This window comes from Lissotriton vulgaris, chromosome 6 (genome assembly GCF_964263255.1).
Source record: "Lissotriton vulgaris chromosome 6, aLisVul1.2, whole genome shotgun sequence".
Classification (NCBI taxonomy): domain Eukaryota; kingdom Metazoa; phylum Chordata; class Amphibia; order Caudata; family Salamandridae; genus Lissotriton; species Lissotriton vulgaris.
The window spans coordinates 1,029,835,554-1,029,862,604 of record NC_141694.1 but is presented as its reverse complement, the minus strand read 5'-3'; positions in this window follow the sequence as shown (position 1 = coordinate 1,029,862,604).

The following is a 27,051-nucleotide window of genomic DNA, read 5'->3' as shown; positions in this document are numbered from 1 at the left end:
CCATTATCATAAAAGCAAGTTTTTGTTAAAAAAAATTGTAGTTAATAATAAATTTGGCAACACATTTCCAGTTAGTAGCAAAAAAGTATAACATTTACTAGAATTAATATTGTTAAAAAGAGATTAAACAGAGTATTTAAGCTTTCTGGCTCGAATAGCCCAAGCCCAAAATAAAAATTTTGCTAGGGCACAGGCGTAGGGTACATAGCTGTCCGAAACAAGAATCCTAATTGCCACATCATGGCTCCTGGTTCCCAATTGCCGGCACAAGTTCTTCAGCCACGCCCTTCTTGGATTGGCATATTCCTTGCAGACGAATAAGAAGTGGGCTAATGTCTCTGGGTGGGCTAAACATGATGGGCACAAATCAGTTTTATCTGTGCAGGATTTCCATGATTTGGTGAAAGTATTCAATGGCAAGGTGCCCGTTCTAAATTTAAAATACAAAGAGCGGGCAAACGGTTTCCCGATTATGTCTAAGTAGGGTTCTCGTCTGGGACAGTCTTTAAACGTTAAAAAATCCTCTGTGAGCCTACCAATGGATGTGCTAGAGTGCCTTTGGGAGCGAATCCAATCCCGGTAAAGGTTTTTAAGTACTTGTTTAGGAGGAGAGGTTCTGCTTGACCAGAAATCCAATAGGCCCAAGTTCGACAATAAGATTTTCATGTCTGCTAACCATTTGACTCTGGCCCAGTGTGGTGACGCCATTATTTCTTCCAGGCCTCTGGCGTAGGCATTAAGTTCCTCTACCCGCCAAATACGAGCCCATAATAGGAGAGGACGGAATTTCGCAATTTCGCCAATCTGGGTGCAGCCAAGGTCCATAAATAAGGGTAGAAGTGGGGTGCTTTGAGGGAGGGACATTATTTGTCTACAGAAATTGTTCTCAGATTTTTGTAAAGCTTGAGAAGATGCAAAGCCCCAAAGTTCAGCTCCATATAGTGCAGAGCTGACACCCTTGGCAGCGTAGATCTCTAGGACTGTTCCTATTGGTTTGAACGAACTGGAACGTTGCTCCCTCAATAGGGCACCTGTGATCCTTTTGTGGTTCAGCAGCATCTTATCTAGATGGAGGGTCCAATCCATTTTGTCTGAGATACGTATCCCTAAATAATCAAATGCTTTAACCCTTTCCAGGAACTCGGAGTTTAGGATAGGGGGACGCACTTGCTGTTTAGGGGGATTAAGGACGAGGTATTTTGTTTTCTTGGTATTTATAACCAAGCCCCGGTCAGTACAAAAGGTTTGGAAGTTATCCAAGAGTTTCTGTAGTCCCATTGGGGTCTTGGAGATTAGGAGCGTGTCGTCCGCGAAGAGGAGGGTCGGTATACGTACCCCCGCCAGGGATGGTTCGTCGGATGGTGATTTGAGTAGGTGCTCAACCACCCCATTGATGTACAAAGAGAAAAGGGTGGGAGCCAGAACACATCCCTGGCGTACCCCTCTCTCGACCGGAATACAGCCCGTTTTCTCCCCTCCAGAGCCCCACCTAATTTGGGCAAAGCTGTCCTGATGGAGCCTGACCAATAGGGATAAAAGATACTCTGGAAGCCTCATGTTGGCCAACACCTTCCACAACAAGTCCCTGGGGACAAGGTCAAAGGCAGTCTTTAAGTCGATGAATGCGAGATAAAGACTGCCCTTGCCTATCACTACCACCTTCCAGTAAATCATCATAAGCCTAAAGGCCTGCTCTATCGTTCCGGTGCCTACTCTAAAACCGGCCTGAAAGTCGGTAAGTATTTTATTTTCATCTACCCAGTTGAGTATCCTGAGTAGAATAACTTTACCGACAACTTTTTGGCTTACATCTAGTAAGCTAATCGGCCTATAATTGGACGGGTCATCCCTAGGGCCTTTCTTGTGGATGGGAACCACCTCTGCCCCCTTCCAAGACACGGGAATTGGGGCACCCCTACAGATGGCAAGAAGGAGGGAGTGTATTAATTTGCCCCAATTAACACCATCAGATTTTAGCAGGTCCCCGGGGATGCCATCTGGCCCTGCGGCTTTTTGTGGAATGATGGAGTTAATAGCATATTCTACTTCCTTCAAAGTAAAGTCAGGGTCACTAGGGAGGTGAATATAGTTAGTGAAGGGAGAGGATTGGAGAGACCCTCTTCCGTTCAGGTCATTATGGCAGGAATAAAGTTTGGAAAAATGAGCCTCCCAAACCTCGCCCGAAATACTGCAGGTTATTAGGTCGCTATCCGGTCTATTTCGTGCCCTTATGGTATCCCAGAAGGATTTAGAGTCTTTTTTCATACTGGCTTCCTTAAGGGTTAGCCAGTAGGCATCCTCCCACTCTCTTTTAGCTACCTGTAGGGCCTTTTTATGGTCTCTTCTGGCAATTTGAATTGTTAGGGGCAACTTCCCTTTGACTGCCTCTATTAGGCATGATTTGGCCTTCCTGCATGTTGCCGAATACCAATCGTGCTTGCCTTTAGGTTGAGGTTTCTGTTTCCCTGATGGCAGTTGTACCCAAAAGAGGTCCCCAATAGTTTTTACAGCAGCTTCAAAAATAGCGGTAGCCTTGTCTGCTGCTATGGTAAGATCAATAGAGCTAATTTCAGCCTGCGTGCCCTTAACCACTTCGTCTATTGTGGATAGTTTGTCGGTGTTACACATAAACTTACTCCACTTTAGACGCCTGCCACAAGTGGCAACAGTAATCCCCTGTGGGCGGCTTAGAGAGGCTGGCAGTACTTCAATGTGCCAAGGATTTTTTAGGGATAAGGAGAGTGGGTTATGGTCGCTCTCTATGGTATTGGTAATAACCATGTCGTTAACATGGCTCCAGAGGCCTCTATCCAGCAGAATGTAGTCAATCCGTGTGCATTGACCAACTCTGTTAAATGTGGGAGCACCCAGGAGGTCAGATCGAGTGCGACCATTAGCAGCTCTTAATCCAAACTCCAGTGTGAGTGCATTTAGATGGATTGCACTGCGAGTCCAGCGCTTGATGGGTGGGATAGAGAGGGTAGGGATACCCCATCTACTATCCTCTTCTCCTAGGTCTGGTATTCCTTCTAGGGGGAGTGGTTCATATGTACAATTAAAATCCCCAGCTACTAGGATATGGCCATGTCCACTCTGCTCTGAGCCTCAAGCTCCATCATTGTGGGTGAAATGCACCCATTTTTTGTTCCCCTGATGTAAACATTGTAAAGGTCAACAGTTATACTTCCCCGTAGGCCCAATAGGGAGACACCAAGGATATCCGGAGTTCCTGCCTTCTTGGTGGTTATCCTGCAGTTAAGCAGGATACTTATCCAAATAATTAGCCCCCCCGATGGCCGCCCCTTCCCTGCCTTGGATTTTATTGCTGGTGTGGAAAAGGTGACAAACCCCACCCGGTGCAGTGGTTCAGTGGCCCATGTCTCTTGAAATATACAGATTTTGTGGGCATCAACCAGAGCATTCCACTCTGGGAGGCCTAGTTTCCTTGAGATCCCAGCAAGGTTCCAACTAAGAATTTTTAACTCGCCATGTGCTGAGTTTCCGTCTGGAATCACAGTACAATGGGGGTTGGATGAAACTACACTATCCCTAGTTAGTGTAGGTGATGACACCTCTAAGATTGTAGGGAGAGATGTGTCCAGCACTGCGTCCTTCATGGCGATATTAGCATGAGGGAGGTCAGTGTCTGAGCCTCCCTTAGAAGAAAGTCAATCAACCTCATCCAGTACACAGTATCTATTTGGGTGGGCAAACTGTGTATAGGAGGGGTTAAGGGACAGAGATGAAAATGGATCCTGCCGTGGCTGTTGCCATTGATGATGATTGGCAGTAAGTGGTGGCTGAGGCGGTTGTTGCCACTGCTGGGTAGGTTGGAAAAAAGGTGGTAAGGGGTGGAAAGGTTGTTGCCACTGGGGGCCCACATGGTGCGGGGCAAAAGGTGGAAAGTAGGGCGGCTGCTGCCAGTGGTTAGGGGCATATCGGGGGGGACGTACAGGCTCTTGATTACTTGGAATGATTGGCCGGTGGAAGTTGGGTCTTGTCGAATTGGGGAGGAAGTAGGACAAGGGGAGTGGTTTGATCTGGGTGGCAGGACCGCTGTTAGGTGCATTACAAATAAAAGTCGCAGCCCCCACATCCCTGAAATTAACAGTAATTACATCCCCTGGTATTGTTTTCTTACCCCTACCCACCCAATCCCCTCTACGTACAGTGAGAATTTCCCCACTCATACTACTAGGTAGTGGTTTATGTATTTGGAGCCACTGTGCACATTTATTTCTTAACTCTACATAGGTCTCTTTAACTCCTTCCTTCAGTGGGGGGACAGCAGTCAACACAATCACAAAAGGAGAAACTTCTGGTGGCAGACTAATAGACTTGTAGCGGGTCTGCCTTGGCTTAGGGGTTTCAGAGTTGCTAGTAGAGTGAGAGGCTAGGATATTCGTAGGTTTCCCTTTGGGGCCCGTAGTTTGGGAGGTGTTGGATTTGGTACCAACGGCTGATTGCTGCACGGATGAAGGATTGCTCACCGCTTTTGTATTGGGATAGGTGGCGGCTGAGCAAGGTTGTTCCCTGAATGGGGAGAATGTAATGCAGCTTGGTCCTTGGAAGATGGCAAGAGGTTCGCTTTACCAGTTATAGGCTTGATGACCTTGGCTGGCGGTTGGGGGTTGGACAGTAGTTCCCCGTGCCCTTGCTGCTGGACAGGCCCAGGCTCATTAGACTTGTTGGGCCATTTAGTATTAATGAGCGATGTTAGCCTATCAAGTTTAGAAATCAAGGGTTTGATTTGGGCCGCTATTGTGGCTTCAAGATCATGCTTGAGATCAGTGACCATGTTTTCGACCCAACATGGAATACCAGGCGCTGTATGTGGAGTAGGTGTTATCAAATTGTGGTTACTAACTTTGACTTTAGTCTTCTCCTTGGGTTTAGACTCCTTAGTTTTGGGCTTAGTCACTACTTTTGTTGGAATAAAAGTGACCTTTCCCCTGGAATCACTAGGCACATGAGGAGTCGACTTGGCAGTTAACCCATCCAGGCCCGGCTCCGTCTCTCTGGGTGTCCGACAGGCTTCTAGGTCTGGGGTCGCCTCCAGATCCACAAAGGACGGGTCCGACTCCGAACAGGTAACCGACAAGTCAACAGCACTCGGTACTGTAACAGTGCCTATAGTGGTCAAGGGCAAGGGCAAAGAGCAATTATTCGAAGCTTGCTGAGAGGGTGAATTTGCATTTGCAAGGGAGCCCAGGGAGGAGCGCTTGGCGTTCATAAGGTCCAGGGAGACTCTTTTCTCTAGGAGTACAATGCTCTTATCAATTGTCTCATTTACCCGTGAGATGAAAAGGTCAATGGGACCAGTCACTTGTGCTACCTCCGTAGCTTTTTTGGTACAGCTTCTTGTTTTGTGCCGCATGCTTGGCGTTGGCAATGAGAAGTGCTAAACCAGGTGTTGAAAGGCTGTGGCCTCGAGAGGCTAAGCGGCAATCGGCCTACCTGGATGGTGGTTTCAGGGCGATGAGACAGGGATTCGGGGCCTGGGCCGTCCTCTGCCGTCCTTGAACGGCCTTAAACGGCCCGCTCTTTGCCCGGTCTTCGCCCCGGCCGTTGCCCCGCGCGCGTCCCGCGTGCGCGTTACCCACGCAAGTTATGAAGGCAGGGCAGGAGAAGGGGGTGGGAAGAGGACCAGCTGCGGCCGATCCCCGCCGCTCGGAATGCTGGTCCTCGCAGTCCCGCCTCTACCCTTGTCAGCAGGCTGTTAAAGTCCAAAGGGCGCGTTGGTGCACAATGCACAGGTAGAGAGTAAAAAAGTGATTCTCCCAAGGAAGTCTCGCCTACGAGCGGCTCCCGCGAAGCGGGGGCCGCGAGGCGTTGCAGGAAAGTCGGGCAGCAGCGCTCAGGGACAGCGCTTCCTTGTATGAGGGCTCACAGGGCACACTCGCTCCACAGAGGTTTTTAAAGGGAGGAGGAGGGGGCGGGAAGAGGACCAGCTGCGGCCGATCCCCGCCGCTCGGAATGCTGGTCCTCGCAGTCCCGCCTCTACCCTTGTCAGCAGGCTGTTAAAGTCCAAAGGGCGCGTTGGTGCACAATGCACAGGTAGAGAGTAAAAAAGTGATTCTCCCAAGGAATTCTCGCCTACGAGCGGCGCCCGCGAAGCGGGGGCCGCGAGGCGTTGCAGGAAAGTCGGGCAGCAGCGCTCAGGGACAGCGCTTCCTTGTATGAGGGCTCACAGGGCACACTCGCTCCACAGAGGTTTTTAAAGGGAGGAGGAGGGGGCGGGAAGAGGACCAGCTGCGGCCGATCCCCGCCGCTCGGAATGCTGGTCCTCGCAGTCCCGCCTCTACCCTTGTCAGCAGGCTGTTAAAGTCCAAAGGGCGCGTTGGTGCACAATGCACAGGTAGAGAGTAAAAAAGTGATTCTCCCAAGGAAGTCTCGCCTACGAGCGGCGCCCGCGAAGCGGGGGCCGCGAGGCGTTGCAGGAAAGTTGGGCAGCAGCGCTCAGGGACAGCGCTTCCTTGTATGAGGGCTCACAGGGCACACTCGCTCCACAGAGGTTTTTAAAGGGAGGAGGAGGGGGCGGGAAGAGGACCAGCTGCGGCCGATCCCCGCCGCTCGGAATGCTGGTCCTCGCAGTCCCGCCTCTACCCTTGTCAGCAGGCTGTTAAAGTCCAAAGGGCGCGTTGGTGCACAATGCACAGGTAGAGAGTAAAAAAGTGATTCTCCCAAGGAAGTCTCGCCTACGAGCGGCTCCCGCGAAGCGGGGGCCGCGAGGCGTTGCAGGAAAGTCGGGCAGCAGCGCTCAGGGACAGCGCTTCCTTGTATGACATTTGTTGCCTTATATGACCCTCATCCTTCTTTGCGGCACTTTTGTGCCCCAGAGAGGCGGTGGTCCCTGGAGTAATTATAAAGTATGAGGTGGGCCAGCATGTCCCCCTCTTTTATAATTTATAAGCCCTAGGAAGGTGGTAGTCCCTGTAGGAAGCTGGCTCTGTATATACTATACCAAAATGGAGTTTAGTATGCACAGAGTCCAGTTGAACCCCAAAGGTAGGCAGAGATAAAAGTAGATAGCACCTTACTCTCTTAATGTGGTAGTGTGGGCAAACAGTAAGGTTGTATCAGAGGATAATGTTAAGCATTTGTTGTACACACTCAATCAGAAAATGATGTCACACACTCAGAGACTGAACTCAGACAAATTTTGTTTGTATAAAAATATTGTTTAGTTATTTTATTTCTAGAATCAAGTCAAGCCTGGCACATGTAAGTTAAATACCTGCTTTGCAATATATTATTCAGTTGTTTGAAATATAGGTACGTCTAGATATAGAATCTATTGTACAGATTACTTTTTAGTTACTTTTTTAGATTACTTTTCAGATTGCTTTTTCTATTCTGTGTGTTTTGTCTAGATATCACACTGGGAGATTTCCTAGAGAAAGGGTAAGTAAAATCAGTTTTGTGCAATTGTTACTTTTTAGGTTTCCATGCAAATCAACTCCATGCAAACATTTTTCAGAGAAAAACAGTCAATAGGTTCCTCTGGAGAGAAATTAAGTTATTGATTTCCAGGTAAGTAATCGGTCTTTGGAGTTGAGTTTCTGGGTAAGAACAAGGGTGCCCCCAGGGTCAAGGATGCACTCTTGTTACACCCTCAGCGGCACTAGGGCAGCAGGGTGCAGAGTGCTGAGGCCCAATATTATCCAATGGGAATAGGGGCCTCGGGTTGGTGGCTGCTTATGAGCAGGCCACTGGGTTGTGGGAGCAAAGCTCCTGGTGTTAGGCTCAGGGCAAAGGGGGATCTGAGTTAGCACCCAAAGTACACCAGCAGGGTGCAGGATGCTGTTTTAACATCAGGTGCCCTGTTGATTACAATGATTTCTATGGTTTCAACAAAGACTGCAGGGTCGGGGATAGAGATCTTCTGGAGGGGACCACCAGAGAGGTAAGTTAGGATGCCTGGGGATGATGGGACAACATCAGTTGGGCCACCCAAGGCCGTGGGTCTTCAGGTGCAGGGTTGTCTTTAGGCATCAGGTTTCTCTTACCAGCTGCGGTTGAGGTCGGGGGAATCATCCAGAAAGAGGCTGCAAACTTCGCTGGGCTATTCGAGGCAGGACAGAGATCACTAGATCTTGGGCCAGAAGTGCCGGGAGACCTCCTCGTGGTGTTGGGCCACTCAAACTCAGGCCGTTGGCAACAGGGTGGTGCAGACTTGTGAATTTCCTGGAGTTGGAGTCTGTTGGTGACTAAATACGGTGTTCACTGGAGACAAAGTATTTTCTTTTGAATGAAGGGCAGGTCCCCTGGGTTCTTGAGGTTGCTGGCTGCAGGGCACACAGAGTTTCGCTTCTGTAGGTTTGAGGTGGGAACAGGCTGGTAGGGCTGGGGCCAAGTCAGTCGGCGTCCTCTTCTTCTTAGCTTTGACATGGCTATTCAGACCTTCTTCTTCTTTTCTTTCTGCTCGTTGCTTGTCTGAGGGGGCAAGGTTCAGGGGTGCTCCTAAATACTACATTTAGGGGTGTTACAGGTAAGTAAAAGGTTGGACCAATGGGTCCCTTCCTCGGGTAGATGGGCATATGCTTCACTGTGGTTGGCTGGGGCCTCCCATCTGTAAGGTGGCAGGGACTGAGAGTTGTGCTTCACCTCGCCTCCCCCACCTGAGGGGTGGGGTTGGCAAAGGTAGGCACACCGCCCATCCTAACTTGGTTTTCCTGCCGGTTCTCCCACCCAAAGTGGGGGTCGGAACCAGTGGGTACCAGTTGCTGGAAGCAGCAAAAATGCCTGGGGAAGCTCACAAAGACTGCAAGCTTTTGAAGCTTCCTCTGCATGGACCCTACCTATCCTGGGAAAGAAGGCTTGGCACCTCGTCCCAGGATGTGCATTGTTTCAGGCCCCTAAGAGCAGCAGGCTCTTGACCCATGGGTCCAGAAACACTACTGGTGATGGCAGCTAGGGAGCAGCCACTCAGCCTGAACATCAGTGTTAAGTCATTTTCAGTGGGCATCTCTAAGATGCCCTCTGTGTGCATTTTTCTTTAAATCCCACACTGGCAGCAGTGTGGGTTCAATGTGCTGAGTAGTTTGATTCCAAACTTCTCAGTTTTCAGTAAAGCCATTATGGTACTGTGGAGTTCATTATGACAAACTCCCAGCACGGTTCCATGTTTAAATATCGATTACCAAAATATAGATGTAAAAAGTATTGATGTAAAAATAATGATTACAAAAATATCGAATCCCTATACTTAAACAGGTAAGTACAGTAATATCGATGTAAAAAATATCGACATTAAAAATAACATACCTTAAAATAAATTAATTAAATAATATTGATATTATTAACAAAATATATTCAATTTAATATATTTTTTACTAATTATAACAAAACGTAATTGAATAAATATAAACACAAACAAATGTGTACATATATTTATATATTTACATAAATACATTCTATGAACTATTATCTTTATTTAATTTATAAACTTTTGTAATTATATAAAAATAAAATAAACACATATATAAATAATTAAAATTAAAATATTCTATATTTAATTCATCATCATCATCATCAAAAGACTTTATTCGGTTATAAAACTTTGACAACCATAAAAGTACATAAAATCACAATTCAGAATCGGTTTACATATGTCAGTCAATACAAAAAGTGGTTAAAAATACAAAGACTCATGGCTAAAAGGAGTTGTATTTTAAAAAGATATTGTTTGTCTTGAGTGAAAAACATTTCTAAGAAATACAGGAACGGATGCCACTGAAAATATGTCTTCAAGTTTCTGAATAGCTAGGAAGGCAGGTCGACATTGTCTAAGATTCAGGTATTTTAAAATGGGCATGATCCACCTTTTCCTTGGTACAGTATAAAATTTACAAAAAAATAAAATATGAATATCTGATTGAGTGGAGGTATTGTCAAACGGGCATTTACATATACAAGTAGACCAATCATTAATGGCGAGAAAGCTTAATATCCTGAAAACAATCCCAAATCTAAATCTTGTCAGCAGAAACCTTTCGTGTGCAGTCATCCGTAAGGTTAAATAGGGTTGTATGGCCTGCGAAGTTAAGGTCAGTTGATGGGCAATCACAGTTTTTTTAGTCAATTCAATTTGATCTTTTAAGTTCGCCAGGTAAGCAATACATAACCTTTTTAGCTCTTTCCTAGGGGTTTTTGCCATTGACTTGGTATCATCAGGGTAATTGATGTTGTCACAAAAAGTTTTAATGTATCTCAACCATTTCACTCGGTGGGCGCCCTCCAATTTCAGGGCGTCCCCCAATATAAGGCAATACAGATGACACTCTTTGGTAGTCCAAACCCTGTGCCACAGAAGTACCGGTTGAACCCTAATGAGATCTTCTAGATATGGCATACCAAGTTCAGTGTGGCAGTTATGGGTCGAGGTGCTCTCCCGAACAATGAGGAGATATCGCAAAAAGCTGTTCTCAGTCAGCTGCAGGCTGGAAACACTAAAAATGACCCAAATTCCCGCACCATAAGTTGCCACTGCAACGCAACTAGCTTTATAAATGCGTATGAGCTCATTTAGAGGTCTCTTTCCCATCTTTTTGCTAAACAGTTTAAGGGCCATTACAGACTTGACGAATAGCATATTTCTACTTTTGATTGCACTTTTCCATTGCCCTGTGCAGTCAAACAGTATTCCTAAATAAGGGAAATTAGAAACATGAACCAGTGGCTTTTTATTAATGAACATAGTTCTTTTTCTCTGCTTAACATTAACGCCACAATTCATAGAAAAGGTTTTAGTGCAATTCACCTTCAAATCTAAATTAGTCATGAAGGTGAAGAACGATGTGATCATAGTTTGCATCGCCACGGGGGTCCTTGCCATCAGGACGGCATCATCTGCATAGATAAGTGCCAGGATACGGTGTTGCGATGCTGTAGGCATTTCTATACAGTCCCTCAGTAAAGTATTCTCCAAACCATTAACGTAAATTGAGAATAAGAACGGGGCAAGGACGCATCCTTGTCTCACCCCTCTCGCGATATTAAACATTCTGGTGCACTCTCCTTTAATTCCATATCTGATCATAGCCCTTGCTCCATTATAAAGCTCTCTTAGAAAACAAATAATGTTGTCCTAAACACCCAAACGAATTAAAATTGACCATAATTTGCTGTGATTTACGCAATCAAAGGCGGAGGTCAAGTCCACGAAAGTTAAAAACAACCTTCCTCCCTTAGCCTTAGTATATTTTTCCACAAGTGTAAATACATTAAGTCCCTGGTCTATAGTACCAAGTCCTTCTCTAAAACCATATTGCAGGTCACTAATTATCTTGTACTCATTGGCCCATGACTGCAGCCTGTCTAAAATGATCCTACCAATGATTTTAACTGTAGAATCAAGCAGAGATATTGGGCGGTAACAGGTACAGCTAGCCCTGTCCCCCTTTTTAAAAATTGGTACTATAATAGATTCGTACCAGGTACTAGCTAGGCCCACCGAGCAAGCAGCATTCAGAAATCTAGTAAGCAGAGGTGCCAATAGTGTTATATTATTTTTAAAAATGTCTACTGGGACACCGTCTGGGCCCGGTGCCTTGCCCCCCTTGCTTGAATTAATGCCCTTAATTACCTCATCCAACGTGAAAGAGAGATTCATCCCCTCTTTGTTCTTTGGTAAGGAAGGTACCTCCTGCACCGGCAGTTCCCCTAGAAGTTCCACAGGGCTATAAAGTGCCTCGAAGTGTCTCACCCAATCATCCTCTGAGATGGCAATCTCTAAACGCGCCTTAGAGTCATCTTTAAAAAAAGGCGCGTTGACTGCCCTCCAGAATGCAGTCATGTCCTTCAAATCAGAGGCATCTAAAAGTGCCTCCCATGCTTCATTTTTCATCTTAGCCCTTCTCTGTTTAATAGCTGATTTGTAAGTTTTACGAAGCTCCCTAATCTGTTTAAGATCTCTATCTTGCTTATTCAAAGCCCGTTTAAGTTTAGTATGTGCCTTAGTGCACTCCAGGTCAAACCAGCCCTTTTTTCTATTATCATGATTTCTTAGGTTGACCCAAAGGCTTTCCTTGATACTTGTTATAATAAGTTTGAAGTTGTCGAAAACTACAATATCCTCGGACCCCGAATCCAAACAAGTGTTAAAACAATTTTTTCTCGCCTTAACTAAATTACTGATAAACTCTTCGGGTATGACCTTGGACCATTTAAGGGTATAGCTGTTCTGTCTTGAAATTTCATTGTTATTGTATAGTAACTTAGAGATACTGTCTACAGGAGCCCGAGGGTCTATAATTTCAACCCTGATGGGAAAATGATCACTTAAAGTGATGTCCAGTACACTGTAGTTAACTACACTATCCCCAAAGCAAGAAGAAATCAGAACATAATCAATTAGAGAAGTTAACCCTCCACCGTTAAAGGTTGCGGAGAACGGGACCTCTGGGTAACACAATTTGTTTGCAATACCTAGATCATTCGCGAAGAGGATCTCATTCAAAGCATCTCCCTTACCGGTGTGTTCAAAGTGTGTCAGAATGGACTCCTTGTCCATCGTTAAACCACAGTTTCCCTTGCCAGGTCTATTACAGAGAGTGCAATTAAAATCTCCCCCCCCATATAACGACGAACTCCTTACGTTCATTGCATATTATCGCATTAAGTTCGGAGCTTAGAGTTTTAAACATTGCAACCAAATCAACAGAGGGAACATTGTTAAATAAGTTAACAATCAAGATACAGAGAGCATTATTCAAATGTAAACCAACAATATGGTAATAGCAATTATTATAAAAAAAACTCCATGTTTTTACATTTAAAACAATTTGAGGCGTATGTGCAGAGCCCACCCTTGGCTCTGCCATGTAATGAGCCGATAGCTGGAATAAAAACAGTCTTAAAACCGTTAATATGGCAAACTTCCTTAGCCCAAGTTTCTTGGAGACATATCACAACATGATCTTTAACTAGATCAGACCAAAGCGGATTATCCAATTTGGATCTAAGTCCATCAATGTTCCAAGAAATGAGAGACCATTTATCCTTCGTCTTAATACTCACAGCATGATTCAAATCAAGGACTGTACCTATACAGCTATCTGAAGTACCCTTACTTATACGTGGGTCCCCCCCAGATGCATCGTCAATGCTTTCTAATTGGGAATCATCTGCACTATCTATCGCTCGCCCTCCTAGTTCCTGGATCTCCAAAGTTACTGACAGTGGCTTTACTTGGGTATCATAGGAATTTTTAACACAAGTAACAATTACATGGTCCCGTGATGGTCAATCCACCCCTTCCAAACCTGACAAGCCGTCAAATCTATTATAGGTTGGGACAGTGAATTGATGATGATTATAATGGCGAGTCGGTACAAAACCTCCATGCATCATAGGAGCCATTGAAGCATTAAAGCGACTTCCATTATATAAGGACCTCGCTTCATAGAGTGGTGCATATGATTTTAGATTACCAGGAACAATAGGGGCCACGGGGTAAAAATAGCTCAGATCCAAAGAAAGGATTCCCCCTGTGTTGTTATAATTAGGGAAACCACTTATGAACTGAACTGTTCTTGGATCCCTAAAGTTGACAATGATGCAGTCTCCTTCGATGTCCTTCACTATGTGGCCCAACCATGTTACTCTCCGAACAGTGAAATTTCCCCCCACAAGTCAGGTCTAAGGGGTCTATTTTGCCCCAACCAGTGCATAACTTTGTTTTTTAGTTCGTGGACGGATTCAACCCTGTTATTTTTCCATTCCGGTACCCCTGCCAACACAATTACATAGGGGTTGCAGTCCGGGGGAAGATCAACTCTCTTCATATGTCCTTTACTTAAGGGAGCCTCTATGTTGACTATTTCTGGTGCCGTTTTATCAGGGCCTCTGGTTATACCTATTTTATGTGAGACTACATTACTGTGAACTCTATTTTTGTTGTCGATATTTCTTCCCCACAATATTTTTGCAGCGATATTTCTTTCCCACGATATTTTTGCGGCGATATTTCTACTCTGCAACCCCAGCACCATATACTCTTAATGCCATTACTATGCTTACAACATTTTAGAATTGGCTTAGACACTGGAGGGTTACAGGGCTCATGCACCTGTACCCTCACCACTTGCATAGTGCCCCCTGCTAGAGGGGTGGCTGATCTATACAAGGGCAGTGGGTTGTATGCACAGCACACAGGGATGTGTGCCATGTCAACTCTTCACTTTGTTCTGCACCAAAACATGCAGCCTGCAAAGACAGTATGTGAGTGTAAAGGTAGAGGGCCGCTAAGGGTGGAACAATAAGTGCTGCAGCCCTTAGAGGCCTTCCCTGGTCACAGTGCCCTGGGTACCTGTGGTACATGTACCAAGGGCTGAGCTGTGGCAGAGAGTGCCAATTGGGTTTCGTCTTCACAGCAGTTTTAGGGAAAGTACATAGGTCCTGGGTACCTGATTGGCAGAGCCCAGGGCCCACTCAGTCAAAATACATCAGCAGTTCAGCAAAAAGTAGGGGCAACCATGCAAAAAGAGGGGACTTTTTTTGCAGTCCCCTGCTCTAAATATGGTCTGGGAGGGAGGGGCTGTGCTGCCAGCCTCCCTTCTTTTAAGCATTTTTGTGCCCCAAGGAGGTAGTGGCCTCCGGGGCAATTTCAAAGTGTAAGCGGTTTCTGTGTATCCCCCTTCTTTTAGAATTTATAAGCCCTGGGGAGTTGGTGGTCTCAGGGTTTAAACAGGACTTTGGGATGGGGCAGCATGAGCCCCACTCCCCATTTGTTGATAAACTCAATGCTCCCAGGACCTGGCCCACCAGGGAGATAAAAGAGTAACAAACACAGATTTTCAAATTTTTTGCACCAAGGCTAGGGGGTCAGGGCATTCCTACCCGGCCCCCTTTACTTTTTGTAATGTTTTTTAGAGACTCGGCTGAGGCTGAGTCCAAAGATGGCTGCCAACACTTCCTGGTTGAAATGTTACCAGCCAATCAAATAACAGCATATTCTTTTAATACCTCCAAAACTCCTGAACAGATTTACAACAAATAACAACAAGCATTGAAAATGAAATAGATCTTGCAATTGCTTGAATTAGAGCTATTAACGTAAATTAGCAACTGTAATCACTGGTGTTTGTTTTATTGACGTTGAAAGGCTGACATGATGAAGTGACCATCTCATGAGTCTAAACTGTGGCCTGCATGTCTTTGGTACACCAATACCCTGATATATCTCAATGCTGAGGAAAAAGCATGCGCTTTGCTGCCAAGACAGCTTAACGCTGATTCTGCAAAGGAACAAATGTTCATAAGAGATGAATGTTGACGGTGCAAATACCAGTTATAATAATCCCTGCACCAGATAAAAACTCATGAACTTAGTTTTCACAAACCATGTTGCTCATAAGAAAGCCCCTGAATGTCTCACATGAGCCCAGCAAATAAATGTGATGGAAAGAGTAAGTAAATACACTAAAGACACTATGACATGCACTGCACTGACCCCTGCTGACCATGCCTCTGTAGGAGAGAGTGCCATAAAAACTAGTTGCAACAAAATACCATTTAATATCTATTAGCAATAACCTGCTCTCTGCCCACAACCTCAAACCCAACAAATCAATTGAAATATTTTTTTTGACTAAAGGTCTGGGCAAAATTCACAAAAAGAGTGGTAATCTGTACATGTAGTAGTACTGTTCCTCAAGGGTGTACATCTATAATTGCCCCTTCTACAGGAAACTCAGCAATAGTAAGCATGGAAAGCTGTCCAACTCACAACTTTCTAGCTTTACTTCTGAGTGTGGTATCCTCTGTTTTGGGGGAGCCTTGGTCCTGACAATCACTCCCTCCCCTGCATTTGTAATGGTTTACACCACTGTGACAATGCTGTAGAATGTTACGGTGGTGAACATTCTGAGTGGAGCTCCCTGCGTGGTGTGGCAGAAGGGTTCAGGACAACAGCTTTGGCTGGGGTCTTCCTGTGTACCTCTAGAAATAAACTTCTTCTTTTTGTACTCCTGCGTTTCCTGTGGTTCCATTAATAGTGAGGAGCACCATTTCTTCGATTCCATACTGGCGACTACGAGGATGGGATACCAGAGCAGGGAAGTACAAGAGAAAAGGACCTCAACATGCTTTTGAAGGATATTCGATGGTGTTCTGCGACTGTACTGTGAGTACTATGGGGAGAGTTTCCTCTTAAATTTTGAGAAGCGCATATTCTAAGAGTGTCGCTCATATCACTAGCCGTCACTAGAGGACTGCTGGCAGTGGGAAAATATATAAAATACCTGAACCCATTACCGTCTGCCGGAGACTTCTGTTGAGCGTGATGAAGCGAGTTTCAGAAATGAATTTTTGTTTTTGGCTCGCGAAGTTAAACTTCCATAATAATTAATTATATTAATGAGTTTATGCACGAGTGTGTACTAATCAACCTAGAATAAAATGCATTCACGACATGTGGGTTTAACATTTTGTGCTATTTGTTGCATTTGCAAGTACGTTGAAAAATAATGAACTAACCTTGTCTATTTGTCTTGTCAATATTAATTGCGGCTGTTTAATTAATGGCATGTGCTTATTTTAGATGTGCTTTTGTCTATGTTGTGTCTTTTATGTGGCAAGAGTTCGTGGAGAATCCTAAGGCCCATGTGAAGAAGGTCTTTATAATGCTGCATTCGTGTGCTTAAAGCTAGTTAACATAAACTAATGGGTTAACATTAGTAAAGGGGGTGGGTAACAGAATGACTTTCATTACTCAAATTAATTAAAGTTTTGTGTTTCTTTGCATACTAGTTATCGAAAAAGAGGCCTGAGGCCTAGCTTTTTAAATGAGTGTTTGGAATCCTGTCGCGATGAGCCGAGCACAGCTAAAGAATGGAAAAGTTTGTCACATTTACGTTCATCAGAAAAACAAATAAATGGAACTGTACAAGATGTGCTTGCTCTGAGTTGTTTAACTCCAAGGACAGGAAGCGGCAGAACAGCCAAACTGAGGAAGCAGCAAACTGTTATTTAATAAGTTGTTGCAAAATCCTCGGAAGCTAATGTCGCTTGTGGACAAAGGACAAAGACTTTTTAGAAAGGCACAATTTTGGATTGAAAAGGCAATGAGCTCACATGGACTGATGGCTGTCAGCCAATGAAAACGCTGAATGTCAAGGAAAAAGTATTCTTTTAGTTAGTTTAAGATAGAGAAAAGGTATAAAACTTGGCCCCTTGGGAGGAGGGCTGCTGGCTCGTTCCTGATTTCTGAAGGGCGTGAAGTGCTGTCGGACTTTTGACTCATGTAAGAATAAACTGAACTAATGACTTTTCCCTTTAGGTTTTAATGAGTTTAGTCAGGGAAATAGAATTTAGGGAATGAGACCTTTACTGCTTTAATTCTTTGCAGAATGATCCGTCAAATGTGCCTTTAATTGATTAAAATGATGCTTTCTAAATTGCAAATAAAAAGATTTCTTTATTCTAAAATGCTATTTGTTTGGAAATAAAATTGATAAAATAGATTTTGAAATGACAAGCTGGTCTTGTTTATTCTTAGTCTAATTACCATCAGTTGATTCATTGCCTTAGTGGCTTAATTAAATGTTTTCCGTTATATTACATGGTTAAGATGGTGATAAACTGCAGTTGTATATAATATGTAAATAGTTTGTGTATAGTTCCGATTAATTAGGTCACATAATTCAGCTGCCCATTATTTGTCTCAGTTATTATGGGCCTTGTGAAGAGCTTATGATTAATGGTGAGTAGCATGGTGTTGGGTAGTGTTGTTGAGACAGAATTTCTATAGGGCCGCTGGATCAAGCGCATTCTTTAAGCACTGGCCACGCTCAAGATCTTGGGAAGCTCGGATTGCTTTGATGAGAGAATTACAGGGCATATTATCAAGGGGGGGTTTTCGGCCGCTAAGCACCGAAAATTCTATCACCCTATTAGCAAGCTGTTGCTAACAGCAGTTAGCGACGGCTTGTAGGCGATAGCGAGCGGTTTGGGGCCCGCTTTGCATGTCAGCGATATTTATCGCTAATGACATGCAAAGTGGGCGTACCCAACCTGTTAGCGACTGAAAGCAGTCGCTAACATCGCTATCGCCTATTAGCAAGGCAGGCGTAGCGATGGAAATACTAACACCTGCAAAGACCAGTTCTTAGCCATGTTATTCAATGGGAGGTGGATAACATGGCTAAGAGCATTTTGTCGCTAATGCTTGAATATCTCTGTATTCTCAGCGATATTCACGCATTTCACTGCTATCGCCAGGTATTTTATCACTTTTGAGATAAATGTTGCTAATAGCACGTTATCTCAGCGATAAAATCCGGCGATGCTTGGAGGTAGAAAAATTGTTGCTAAGCCTATTTAGCGATAATTTTCGCTAGTTGTTTGTAATATGCCCCTACGTGCACTGGGTGCACTCTGCCAGTCCAGTTGCCCAGCACCGCTGTGGTACACTGTTGAGAGAATCACCTTCGCTGGGTGGATGCCCCGGGGGGCTGGAGCCGTGGTTTGATTGTGTTGGTTTTAGCCTCCTTTGCCTGCTTCACAATACTTCCTGGATGTGGCGTGCAGCCACATTAATTAATGTTCCCTCTTTAAAAAAAATATTTGTCAATGATTGGGTAATACATAGTACAATCGAATACATCAAAGCAGTATCAATATTGCATACAGCCAATATCAAACCATAATATCACACATAAAAAATAAATACCAAAATACATACTAGGACCCACTAATTTACACTGCGTTAAGTATCCTCGAATTTCTAGAGGCTCATGAGGTGTGCAGTATCTGCTCTGAGGAGAAATACATTGTCTGTCATAATCCAGACCCAACGCACCTTCTCTTGCCGGTCTTGCTGACTGGCACAGCTCCTCACACAAGAAAAGTAGAAGAAATAAAACATACACAAAATATTTCTGAGCTAATGCAGTGTTTGTGTTGCCTAGAGGAGTTTAACAGCAGCCAGTCATGCTGACTGGCACAGCCTTCTGTTCGCAAGTTGTGGTTGTCAGTTACGTCAGACTCATTTCGCGCAATAAAGACACTCCACACATTACTGCTCATAGCATAAAAGGTTACTTTATTACTAGGACAGCCAAAGACAGACTCCGCACCTTACGTTTATTAAAACACCAACCTTTGTACCTTTTTTCCAAAACCTTTTTCCCCAACTGTTATTACATCCCCATTCCCCAATGATTCCATCATTTTTACAAATCTCCAAAACTGTTTTTATCCCAACCAAAGTTTTTCTTCCAACTTTTCTTTTCCCTTATCCACCTACCCTCCCCCCACCCCCCCAGAGAGAAAGGATATGTCCGCTCTAGACTATCCTAACCCCCAAAACACGCCTAACCAACATATAACAAAAAAGGAGCACTATCCACGCTGCCCTAGAGCGACATTGCCTTGTATTAGATATATATATATATATCCAAACGAAAAGACGTGCGCAATTCGCCACGCAGCATGGACCACACCAGCATACTTGACAGAGTTCTTTTATTTGTGAAAATACAGGCATTATATATATTTTTTTTAAACACAAAAAACTGACAAAAATACAAAACAAACATACCCGACCACCCTACCAAACATAGGGTGGGCGGGTGGGCAAAACGACAACACCGCCTCCTCACTCGCTGCGAGTGACGTCGTCTTCCCGCTCCCACCCCGAGCACAGCCAAGCCCCTCCCACACCCCAACCAACCATTCACCTCCCGTGGGAGTTCGCATTGCGCGAACAATCCCGGGGGGACACCAGCTCATGCCAAGTCCCCCCGGGACCCATCGCGCAATAAAGACACTCCACACATTACTGCTCATAGCATAAAAGGTCACTTTATTACTAGGACAGCCAAAGACAGACTCCGTACCTTACATTTATTAAAACACCAACCTTTGTATCTTTTTTCCAAAACCTTTTTCCCCAACTGTTATTACATCACCATTCCCCAATGATTCCATCATTTTTCCAAAACTCCAAAACTGTTTTTATCCCAACCAAAGTTTTTCTTCCAACTTTTCTTTTCCCTTATCCACCTACCCTCCCCCCACCCCCCCAGAGAGAAAGGATATGTCCGCTCTAGACTATCCTAACCCCCAAAACACGGCACCCAGGAAAACCCCCAGTGTTTTTCTGCCCCACTCCATCCTCTGCAAAGTATAAAACAAAACACTTTTTTTAAAAACTTCTTTGTGAGAACACCACAAATCAACCCCCCACAACTCTGCCAGCACATCACGCAGTTCCATTAAATAATAAGCTTGACCCATCTGTGACAGGTGTACCCCATCGCTCCTGAACAAATGAAGCATCTCACTTGAAAAATGTTCATGCACCAAGACCATGATACCCATTGATTTGCAAAAAACTGACATTGCTATGTTCAGTTTTCGCCGGGCTTTCTCCACCGCTGAGTGTAGCCTAGCCCCTCTCCATTGGTGCCTGTAAACAAAACCAGTCCACGCAAACCTTTTTCCAACCCAATTTTCTTTTATAACTGATAGATCCAACTTCATTTGTTTTATCAAGGTGAGGCCTGACAATTCCACCAAATCGTTCTCTCCTAGGTGTATAATTAGAGGATCCGGAATTCCCCACTCAGCAGCCAGCTTTGACAGCAACGGAAAAAGGTCCTTCCACCTCATTCCACCCACACCCTTCCACAAAACCTCATGATCTTTCCCATACAAACACAAACCCCTTCCGCAGATTTGCTGTTCTGCAAAAACTGATGACCACTTAACCAATGAATGGCCCACAATCCATGTCCGTTTTTTCCGAGGGAAATCCAAAACTCGACCTATGATGAAAAACCCCACAATTAACTAACATACGAGAAAATAACTGTATTTCATAGCCGAACATATCTGTAATAACAGTTGGACTTCCACCTCGCAATGCGCTGTATCTCCTCCCTCCCCCAACCTAATCTGGCAGCCTCCGTTGCAGCACCTATCCTAAAAGAATGTGTCCCAAAGTATTGAGTATTTTCCCCCACCAATGAAAGCCCTTTCCTCAGTACTGATAAAAACTGAAAACCAGACAACTGCCTCCCTTGATCATGGCAGAAAATCACCCCAGAACGGAAAACACCTGACTTTAAAAAGGACTCTCACTCCCCCAACGGGCAACAACCCACAACCCCACTCGCTTTCAACTGAATTCAAGTTCCAACCCCCCTTTGGTCTGTCTTTGACTGTCTCAACCTGATCTGTAAAACTTCTCCATTCCCAACTCGTACATCCGATGTCTGAATCCCAAGTTGATTTCGTAAACCCAACAGTTCCGAAACCCGGAACGCCCCAAAGAACATCCAGACCATGCACAACTTGAACCTAACTAATTCCCATTCGCTATAGCAGCAACTAGGCAAAACACTTAAAATCCTTCGTAACAACTCAAAAGTAATAGGTTCCCTCAAAGTTTTTAACCGAAACTTTGCTACGCCCAAACCCCTTCAGCATCCTCTTCAACAAAAACCCAACCTGAACTACCTTACCCAACAATAACTGACTATAAAAGGAAATGCCTGCCAGCTTGCCGGAAATCGTTGTATGCGACAAACCCTTGTCTAGCAAATGTAATACAAAATTTAACATAAACTGTTCATTTTCAACTGCTGCGCCATCCTGATCGTGTGCCAAAGCATAATTAAAAAATTCAGACCACGCTTGCTGGTAACTCTTGCACGTGGACTTAGCAATGGACTGCTCCACCAGTGCCACAATCCTCACTCCCTCAGGTCCCAGATGGTCAATGGAATCGCTGTCTTGCTTCTGTCCGCTTTTTGTGCCAAAAACCGGAACTTCTGCCAATTGCAACGAGACAGAGCATCAGCGATTGAGTTGTTCACCCCAGGAATATGCCTGGCCTTAAAAACAATGTTCAGTTTAAGAATTTGCAACATGAAAGCTCGCAATAATTGTAGCACTCTCACATCTCTTGCCTTCTGCCCGTTGACCAAACTTACCACTGCCATGTTGTCGATGTGAAATAACACACAACGGTCCCTGAATTCCTCTCCCCACACCTGCAACGCCACCAGTAGCGGAAAGAATTCAAGGAAGGCGATACTGCGGCCCTGTTCCAACCAATGTTTCGGCCAACTCTCGGCGCACCAGCGCCCTTCCCAAAACAGCCCAAATCCATGAGCCCCTGCAGCGTCCAAGAAAATCTGGACCTGCCACACAGTGTCGTCTTCCACAAAGTTAATTGACACACCATTGAATTTGTCCAGGAACCTCAGCCAAATGATCAAATCCTCCTTCACCTTGTTGGACAATCTTACATGATGATGCGGCAAAGAAGCTCCCGACATAGCAAGACCAAGACCTCTGCAGAAGGTTCTTCCCGCTCTCACCACCCTACAGGCAAAATTAAGGTACCCCAAAAGCCGCTGAACCTGTCTGAGCTGCAACTTCTTTTCACCCAGAACTTCTCTCAAAAACGTCCTGATCTCCTGCACCTTAGCCAAGGGCAGACGAGCCATCATCGCCTCAGTATCAATCTCAATGCCTAAAAAGAATAACTGTGACACAGGACCCTCCGTTTTGTCCGGGGCCAAAGGTACTCCAAAATCGCCTGTCATTTCCTGAAAACATGCCAACACTTTGGTGCATTGCTCAGTCCCAGCTTTACCAATAAACAAAAAGTCATCCAGGTAATGGCAGACAGCTTCATGCCCAGATTTGCGTCTCACACATCATTTCAGAAACGTGCTAAACGTCTCGAAAAGGGAACAAGATATGGAACAGCCCATGGGCAACACATGATCAACATAAAAGTTCTCTTCAAAATACATTCCGAGCAGCTCAAAGTCCATCGGATGGATGGGCAACAACCTAAAAGCCGCCTGAATATCACACTTGGCAAGTTGCGCCCCCACTCCAGCCAAACGTACCAGACGCAAAGCGTCGTCTACTGAAGCATTTGACACCGCCGTGTCTTCCTCGGAAATTAAGTCATTTACCGAATGGCCCTCCGGCCAAGACAGATGGTGAATGAGACGAAACTCGCCCTGGGCTTTCTTTGGAATGACTCCCAAAGGCGAGACCATCAGATTGGGCAGTGGACAGGTAACAAAGGGACCTGCTATTCTACCCAGCTCCAACTCCTTTACCAGCTTAGCTCTAACCACATGAGGTAATTCTTTTGCAGATTTTAGATTATCAGCCCAACGCTGCACCCGAGGACCTTGGTACCCAATCCGAAAACCTACACGAAAACCCCAGAGCAATTTAACCGCTGCTGGCCCATCCGTGTATTTCTCCAACCAGCCCTGCATGGCCTGAAGCTTAACTGGGGTAGGCGCCTTTTGGCATAAGAGGTGGAAGGGTCCCTCTGCCTCTCTGCCCTCTCCCTTGATCCCCTTGGTGATGATTGGGGAAGCACTGGAATAAGGCATGTCGACCTCCACATTGGGCACACTCATGCTTGAATTTGCAATACTGACTGTGAGAAGTTGGCCTGATATATGATGTTTCCAATTCTGGAACCACCTTGTATCAGTCCAAACAATCCCTTATGGTGTCTGGTTGTAAGTCAACCTTATAGGCAAGCTATCCTAATGGTAGCATGGACTAAGCAGCCTTAAAGGCTTAACTCTAGAGGTCGTGTTAAGCGAGCTGTTTTACCAATCACAATCCTGTGATATCAAATGAAAGGACACCACACAAGTATATATTTTAAAAATATATGTATTTATTATTAGAATAATCCTCAGTACTCTTTATGAGTAAAGAAGCACAAGCGTTTAAACAAAAGCACAGTATAACATATGAAAGTTGCACAATTATGGATGAGGGCGGGTGGCCACTCAAACCATATATTAAGAAAGTGGTATAAGAGATACCAATCAAACAGTGGTTAGGCCTAGGGCCCAGAGAATCGCTGGGAGCAGTCGGGACTAGCAATGCTGAAGTCGGGAAAAGCCCACGGGATTCGGGTGCAGCGCTTAAAGCACAGGCATGCACCAATGTAAAGTCAATGGTGCGTAAAAGTTACAAAGTTATAGTTTAAGGATACTTCCGCTTAACCTAGCAAGATGAAACTTTAGACACATACACTAGAGGTGTGTACCAGTGAGGGAACACCGGCATTGATGAGTTACCTCACCCACAGGAAGCGGGTGCACAGGTGCAAAGTAGTGTCGGGTTTTGTCACGCTGGTTGATGGTGCTTGAAGCTGAAGATGCTGCAAGCGTTGTGAAGGAGAAGTGTCCGGTGTGATCCAAGGGTGGATCGGAGTTGTAGAGTACCTGAAAGCAGAGGGGACAGAGTCTGGGTCACTCAGCAGTGACCAGGGTGGAACCAGGACGGAACCAGGCAATGTCGGGCGCAATCAGGTGGTTGTTGAGGAGTTTCTCTCTGCTGCCACGTGGGCTCTAGGGCATCTGCGACATCCAGGAGTGGATCACGAGCTGTTCCACAAAGGCTCTCGCCGTCGGCGGTGTCGGCTTCAGGATTGGAGCAAACAACACTTGGCAAGAGCAATCCACGCAGGACTGGAAGATTGCTTCTCACTCGGACCAGGAGAGTCAGAGCGGGTGATCCTTTTCAGAGGAGCGAGTTCAAGTCTGGAGCAACTAGAATCACAAGTTAGTTTTTGTAGTTTGTCGGCACTGGGGCCACAAGCCAATGGGCAAGTGACCAGGCCAATGCATTGAGCCAAAAGAAGCAGAAGGGCCCCACGCAGCACTCGGTGAGTGTAGAGAGATGAGCTTTGGTGCAAAAGTGGCTCAGGGCTGGGGCTTCTCAAACCCTGATGTACAGCTTCGAGGGTCACTCGTGGGCTGCACGGTCAGCGTCTCGTGGTCTTTCCAAGATGGCGGGCCCCACGCTTCTGGTTGCCTCCACGGGTCTCAGCTCTGCAGGGACTGTGGATCGCGCTGTTAGAAGGCAGGCTCGCTTGGTCTTGTCAGACTCTGTTGCTCAAGTTCTGGCGGGAACTGCAACAAAGCAAACATCGAGGTGCTGGATGGTGCCTGTTTGCACAGGGTGGTCACTCCTTGACTACAAGGGAGATTCTTCAGTCTTCTACGTCGAGTAGGATGTCGAAGGGTCCAGAGTTTCATTTCATAAGTTTCAGTCAGGATAATCTGAGTGCTTTGGCACTGCTCCCATTCTTATACCAATCTAGGGGGCTGGATTACCTGCTTGGTCCCCTCCTATGGGTGGGACCCAGGAAGGGGGTGGATACACCCCTTTCCCTTTGTCCAGGGTCACGCTGGGACTGGGGCTGGTGAGCCCCAGAACCGGTTTACCGGATTATGCAAGGGGAAGCCTTGTGCTCCCCAGGCAGTGTCTGGTTTCTTTCAAACCTCCCTGCTACAATCCACTATCTCCTGTCTGGGGTGGTGTGACACCTCCCTGTGACAGGAAAGCCTTTGTCCAGGCCTCCTCGGCTGAGTTTCGGTCAGCAGCAGGAGGTCAGACTCGTTTCTGTGGCAGAAGCATCCATTTTGTGGAGCTGAGGCTCTTTTAAAAATCAACCGCGTTTCAGTAAAGTAACATGTCTTCTCCCTCTAGAGGGGTGGAATGCTATCCCCGTCGACAGAACTGTCGAGGGGATAGTATTCCAATTCGTATGACACCTTACACGACATGTTTTGATAAAGCCAAACAAAAGTTAACATATAACCGCGAGGATTATAATGCACTTAATAGTATATGGTATGGCATTATCCCGGAACAGCTTAGGGAGTTGTTCCCGACAGCTGCAGACAGGCTCAGCTCATGCTAGAGCTCCATCTCACATTAAACCACGCACCCTGCCTCCAGGATTGATAAGGCCTTCCATAGGAGTGACTCACTGGTTTATATGTGTCCAGATATAGGTTTAGATATAGGTATACTATATCTAAGCAAGAGGTGATTACACCAACTTGCCCCAGCTGAGTGATCAGCCAGTTGTGTCAATTTAAGAACCAGCCGGGGTGGCAAAAGCTATGCTGCAGCCCCTGGTAGGCCTTGGTGGCACCTATGCCCTGAGCACCTATAGTGCATGGTACAGAGGCTGACAAGGAGTCCAGTTCCAATTGGGTTATGTACCTATAGTACATGTATGTGAATTTAGAGAGAGAACAGCAGGATGGGGGTCTGATTAGCAGGCCCACAGCCTCATTAAGTCGAAAACCAGTGAAGCAAAAATCAAAAATTGGGGTGACCATAGGATAGCAGACCCTACTCTCCTACACTGACGTACACAGGTACCCCTATTAAATCCCCAACACGCTCCCGTGGCAGGCAACTGTCCCCGTCCCAACCCACCCGCCCCCAGTGGAGCGGGACGCTGGAGAAAGGGCCGATATTGTATGGGAAGACCACTAGCTGTATGGATCGTAGCCGATACCTGACGCCCCGACATCCATTGGAGCCACAGCTCCTGGTCCACCTCTCCCCATGGTTTGTCATTGAACAAACTCACTCTTGCCCTGTACTCTTCGTCGTAGTTCAACCAGGCATAGCCTCCCGCCTGCAAATGTGCCCTCCTGATGATTTCAATGTACTTAAATAATGCCACCGCCCGCTCTGGATACCGCTCACAATAAACGCTTGCATAAATTATAAAAGCGGCCGTCCAATTTTCGATGGTCTTCGGCACTTTGGGGCGGCGAGACAACTCTAGCTCTTCCTCCTTCGATCCCTCTCTAGCCTGCAAGTCCCTGTGTAATAGACGGAAGACGTCCACATAGTCATGACTCCAAATTCTTTGTCTCGTCCTCTGCGACAAGTGCATGCCCAAAGGCATGGCCACCCCATATAAGGAAGTTTGGTGCGACCACACCCCTGAACCTCACTCAACGCAGAGCTAATAATGGACAAAGCAGGACTTGCCCCCCCCAACCCATTCCAACTGACCCCCAGACCCCATAGTGGACTGTGGTGTTTCCTGTGTTACTTTGCCCAAATCACCTTGTACTTTAGCCCTCCCTTCAGTCCCACTTTCCCCTGGCTCCACAACTGAGCCGCCCAACAAAGGCCGCGTCCACGCAGCCCACCAGTCTTCCTTACCTGACGGCAGCTGTGTAGCCCTTTGCTGAAAATCCTTCAGACCATCACGCTGATGATGACCGCCACGCC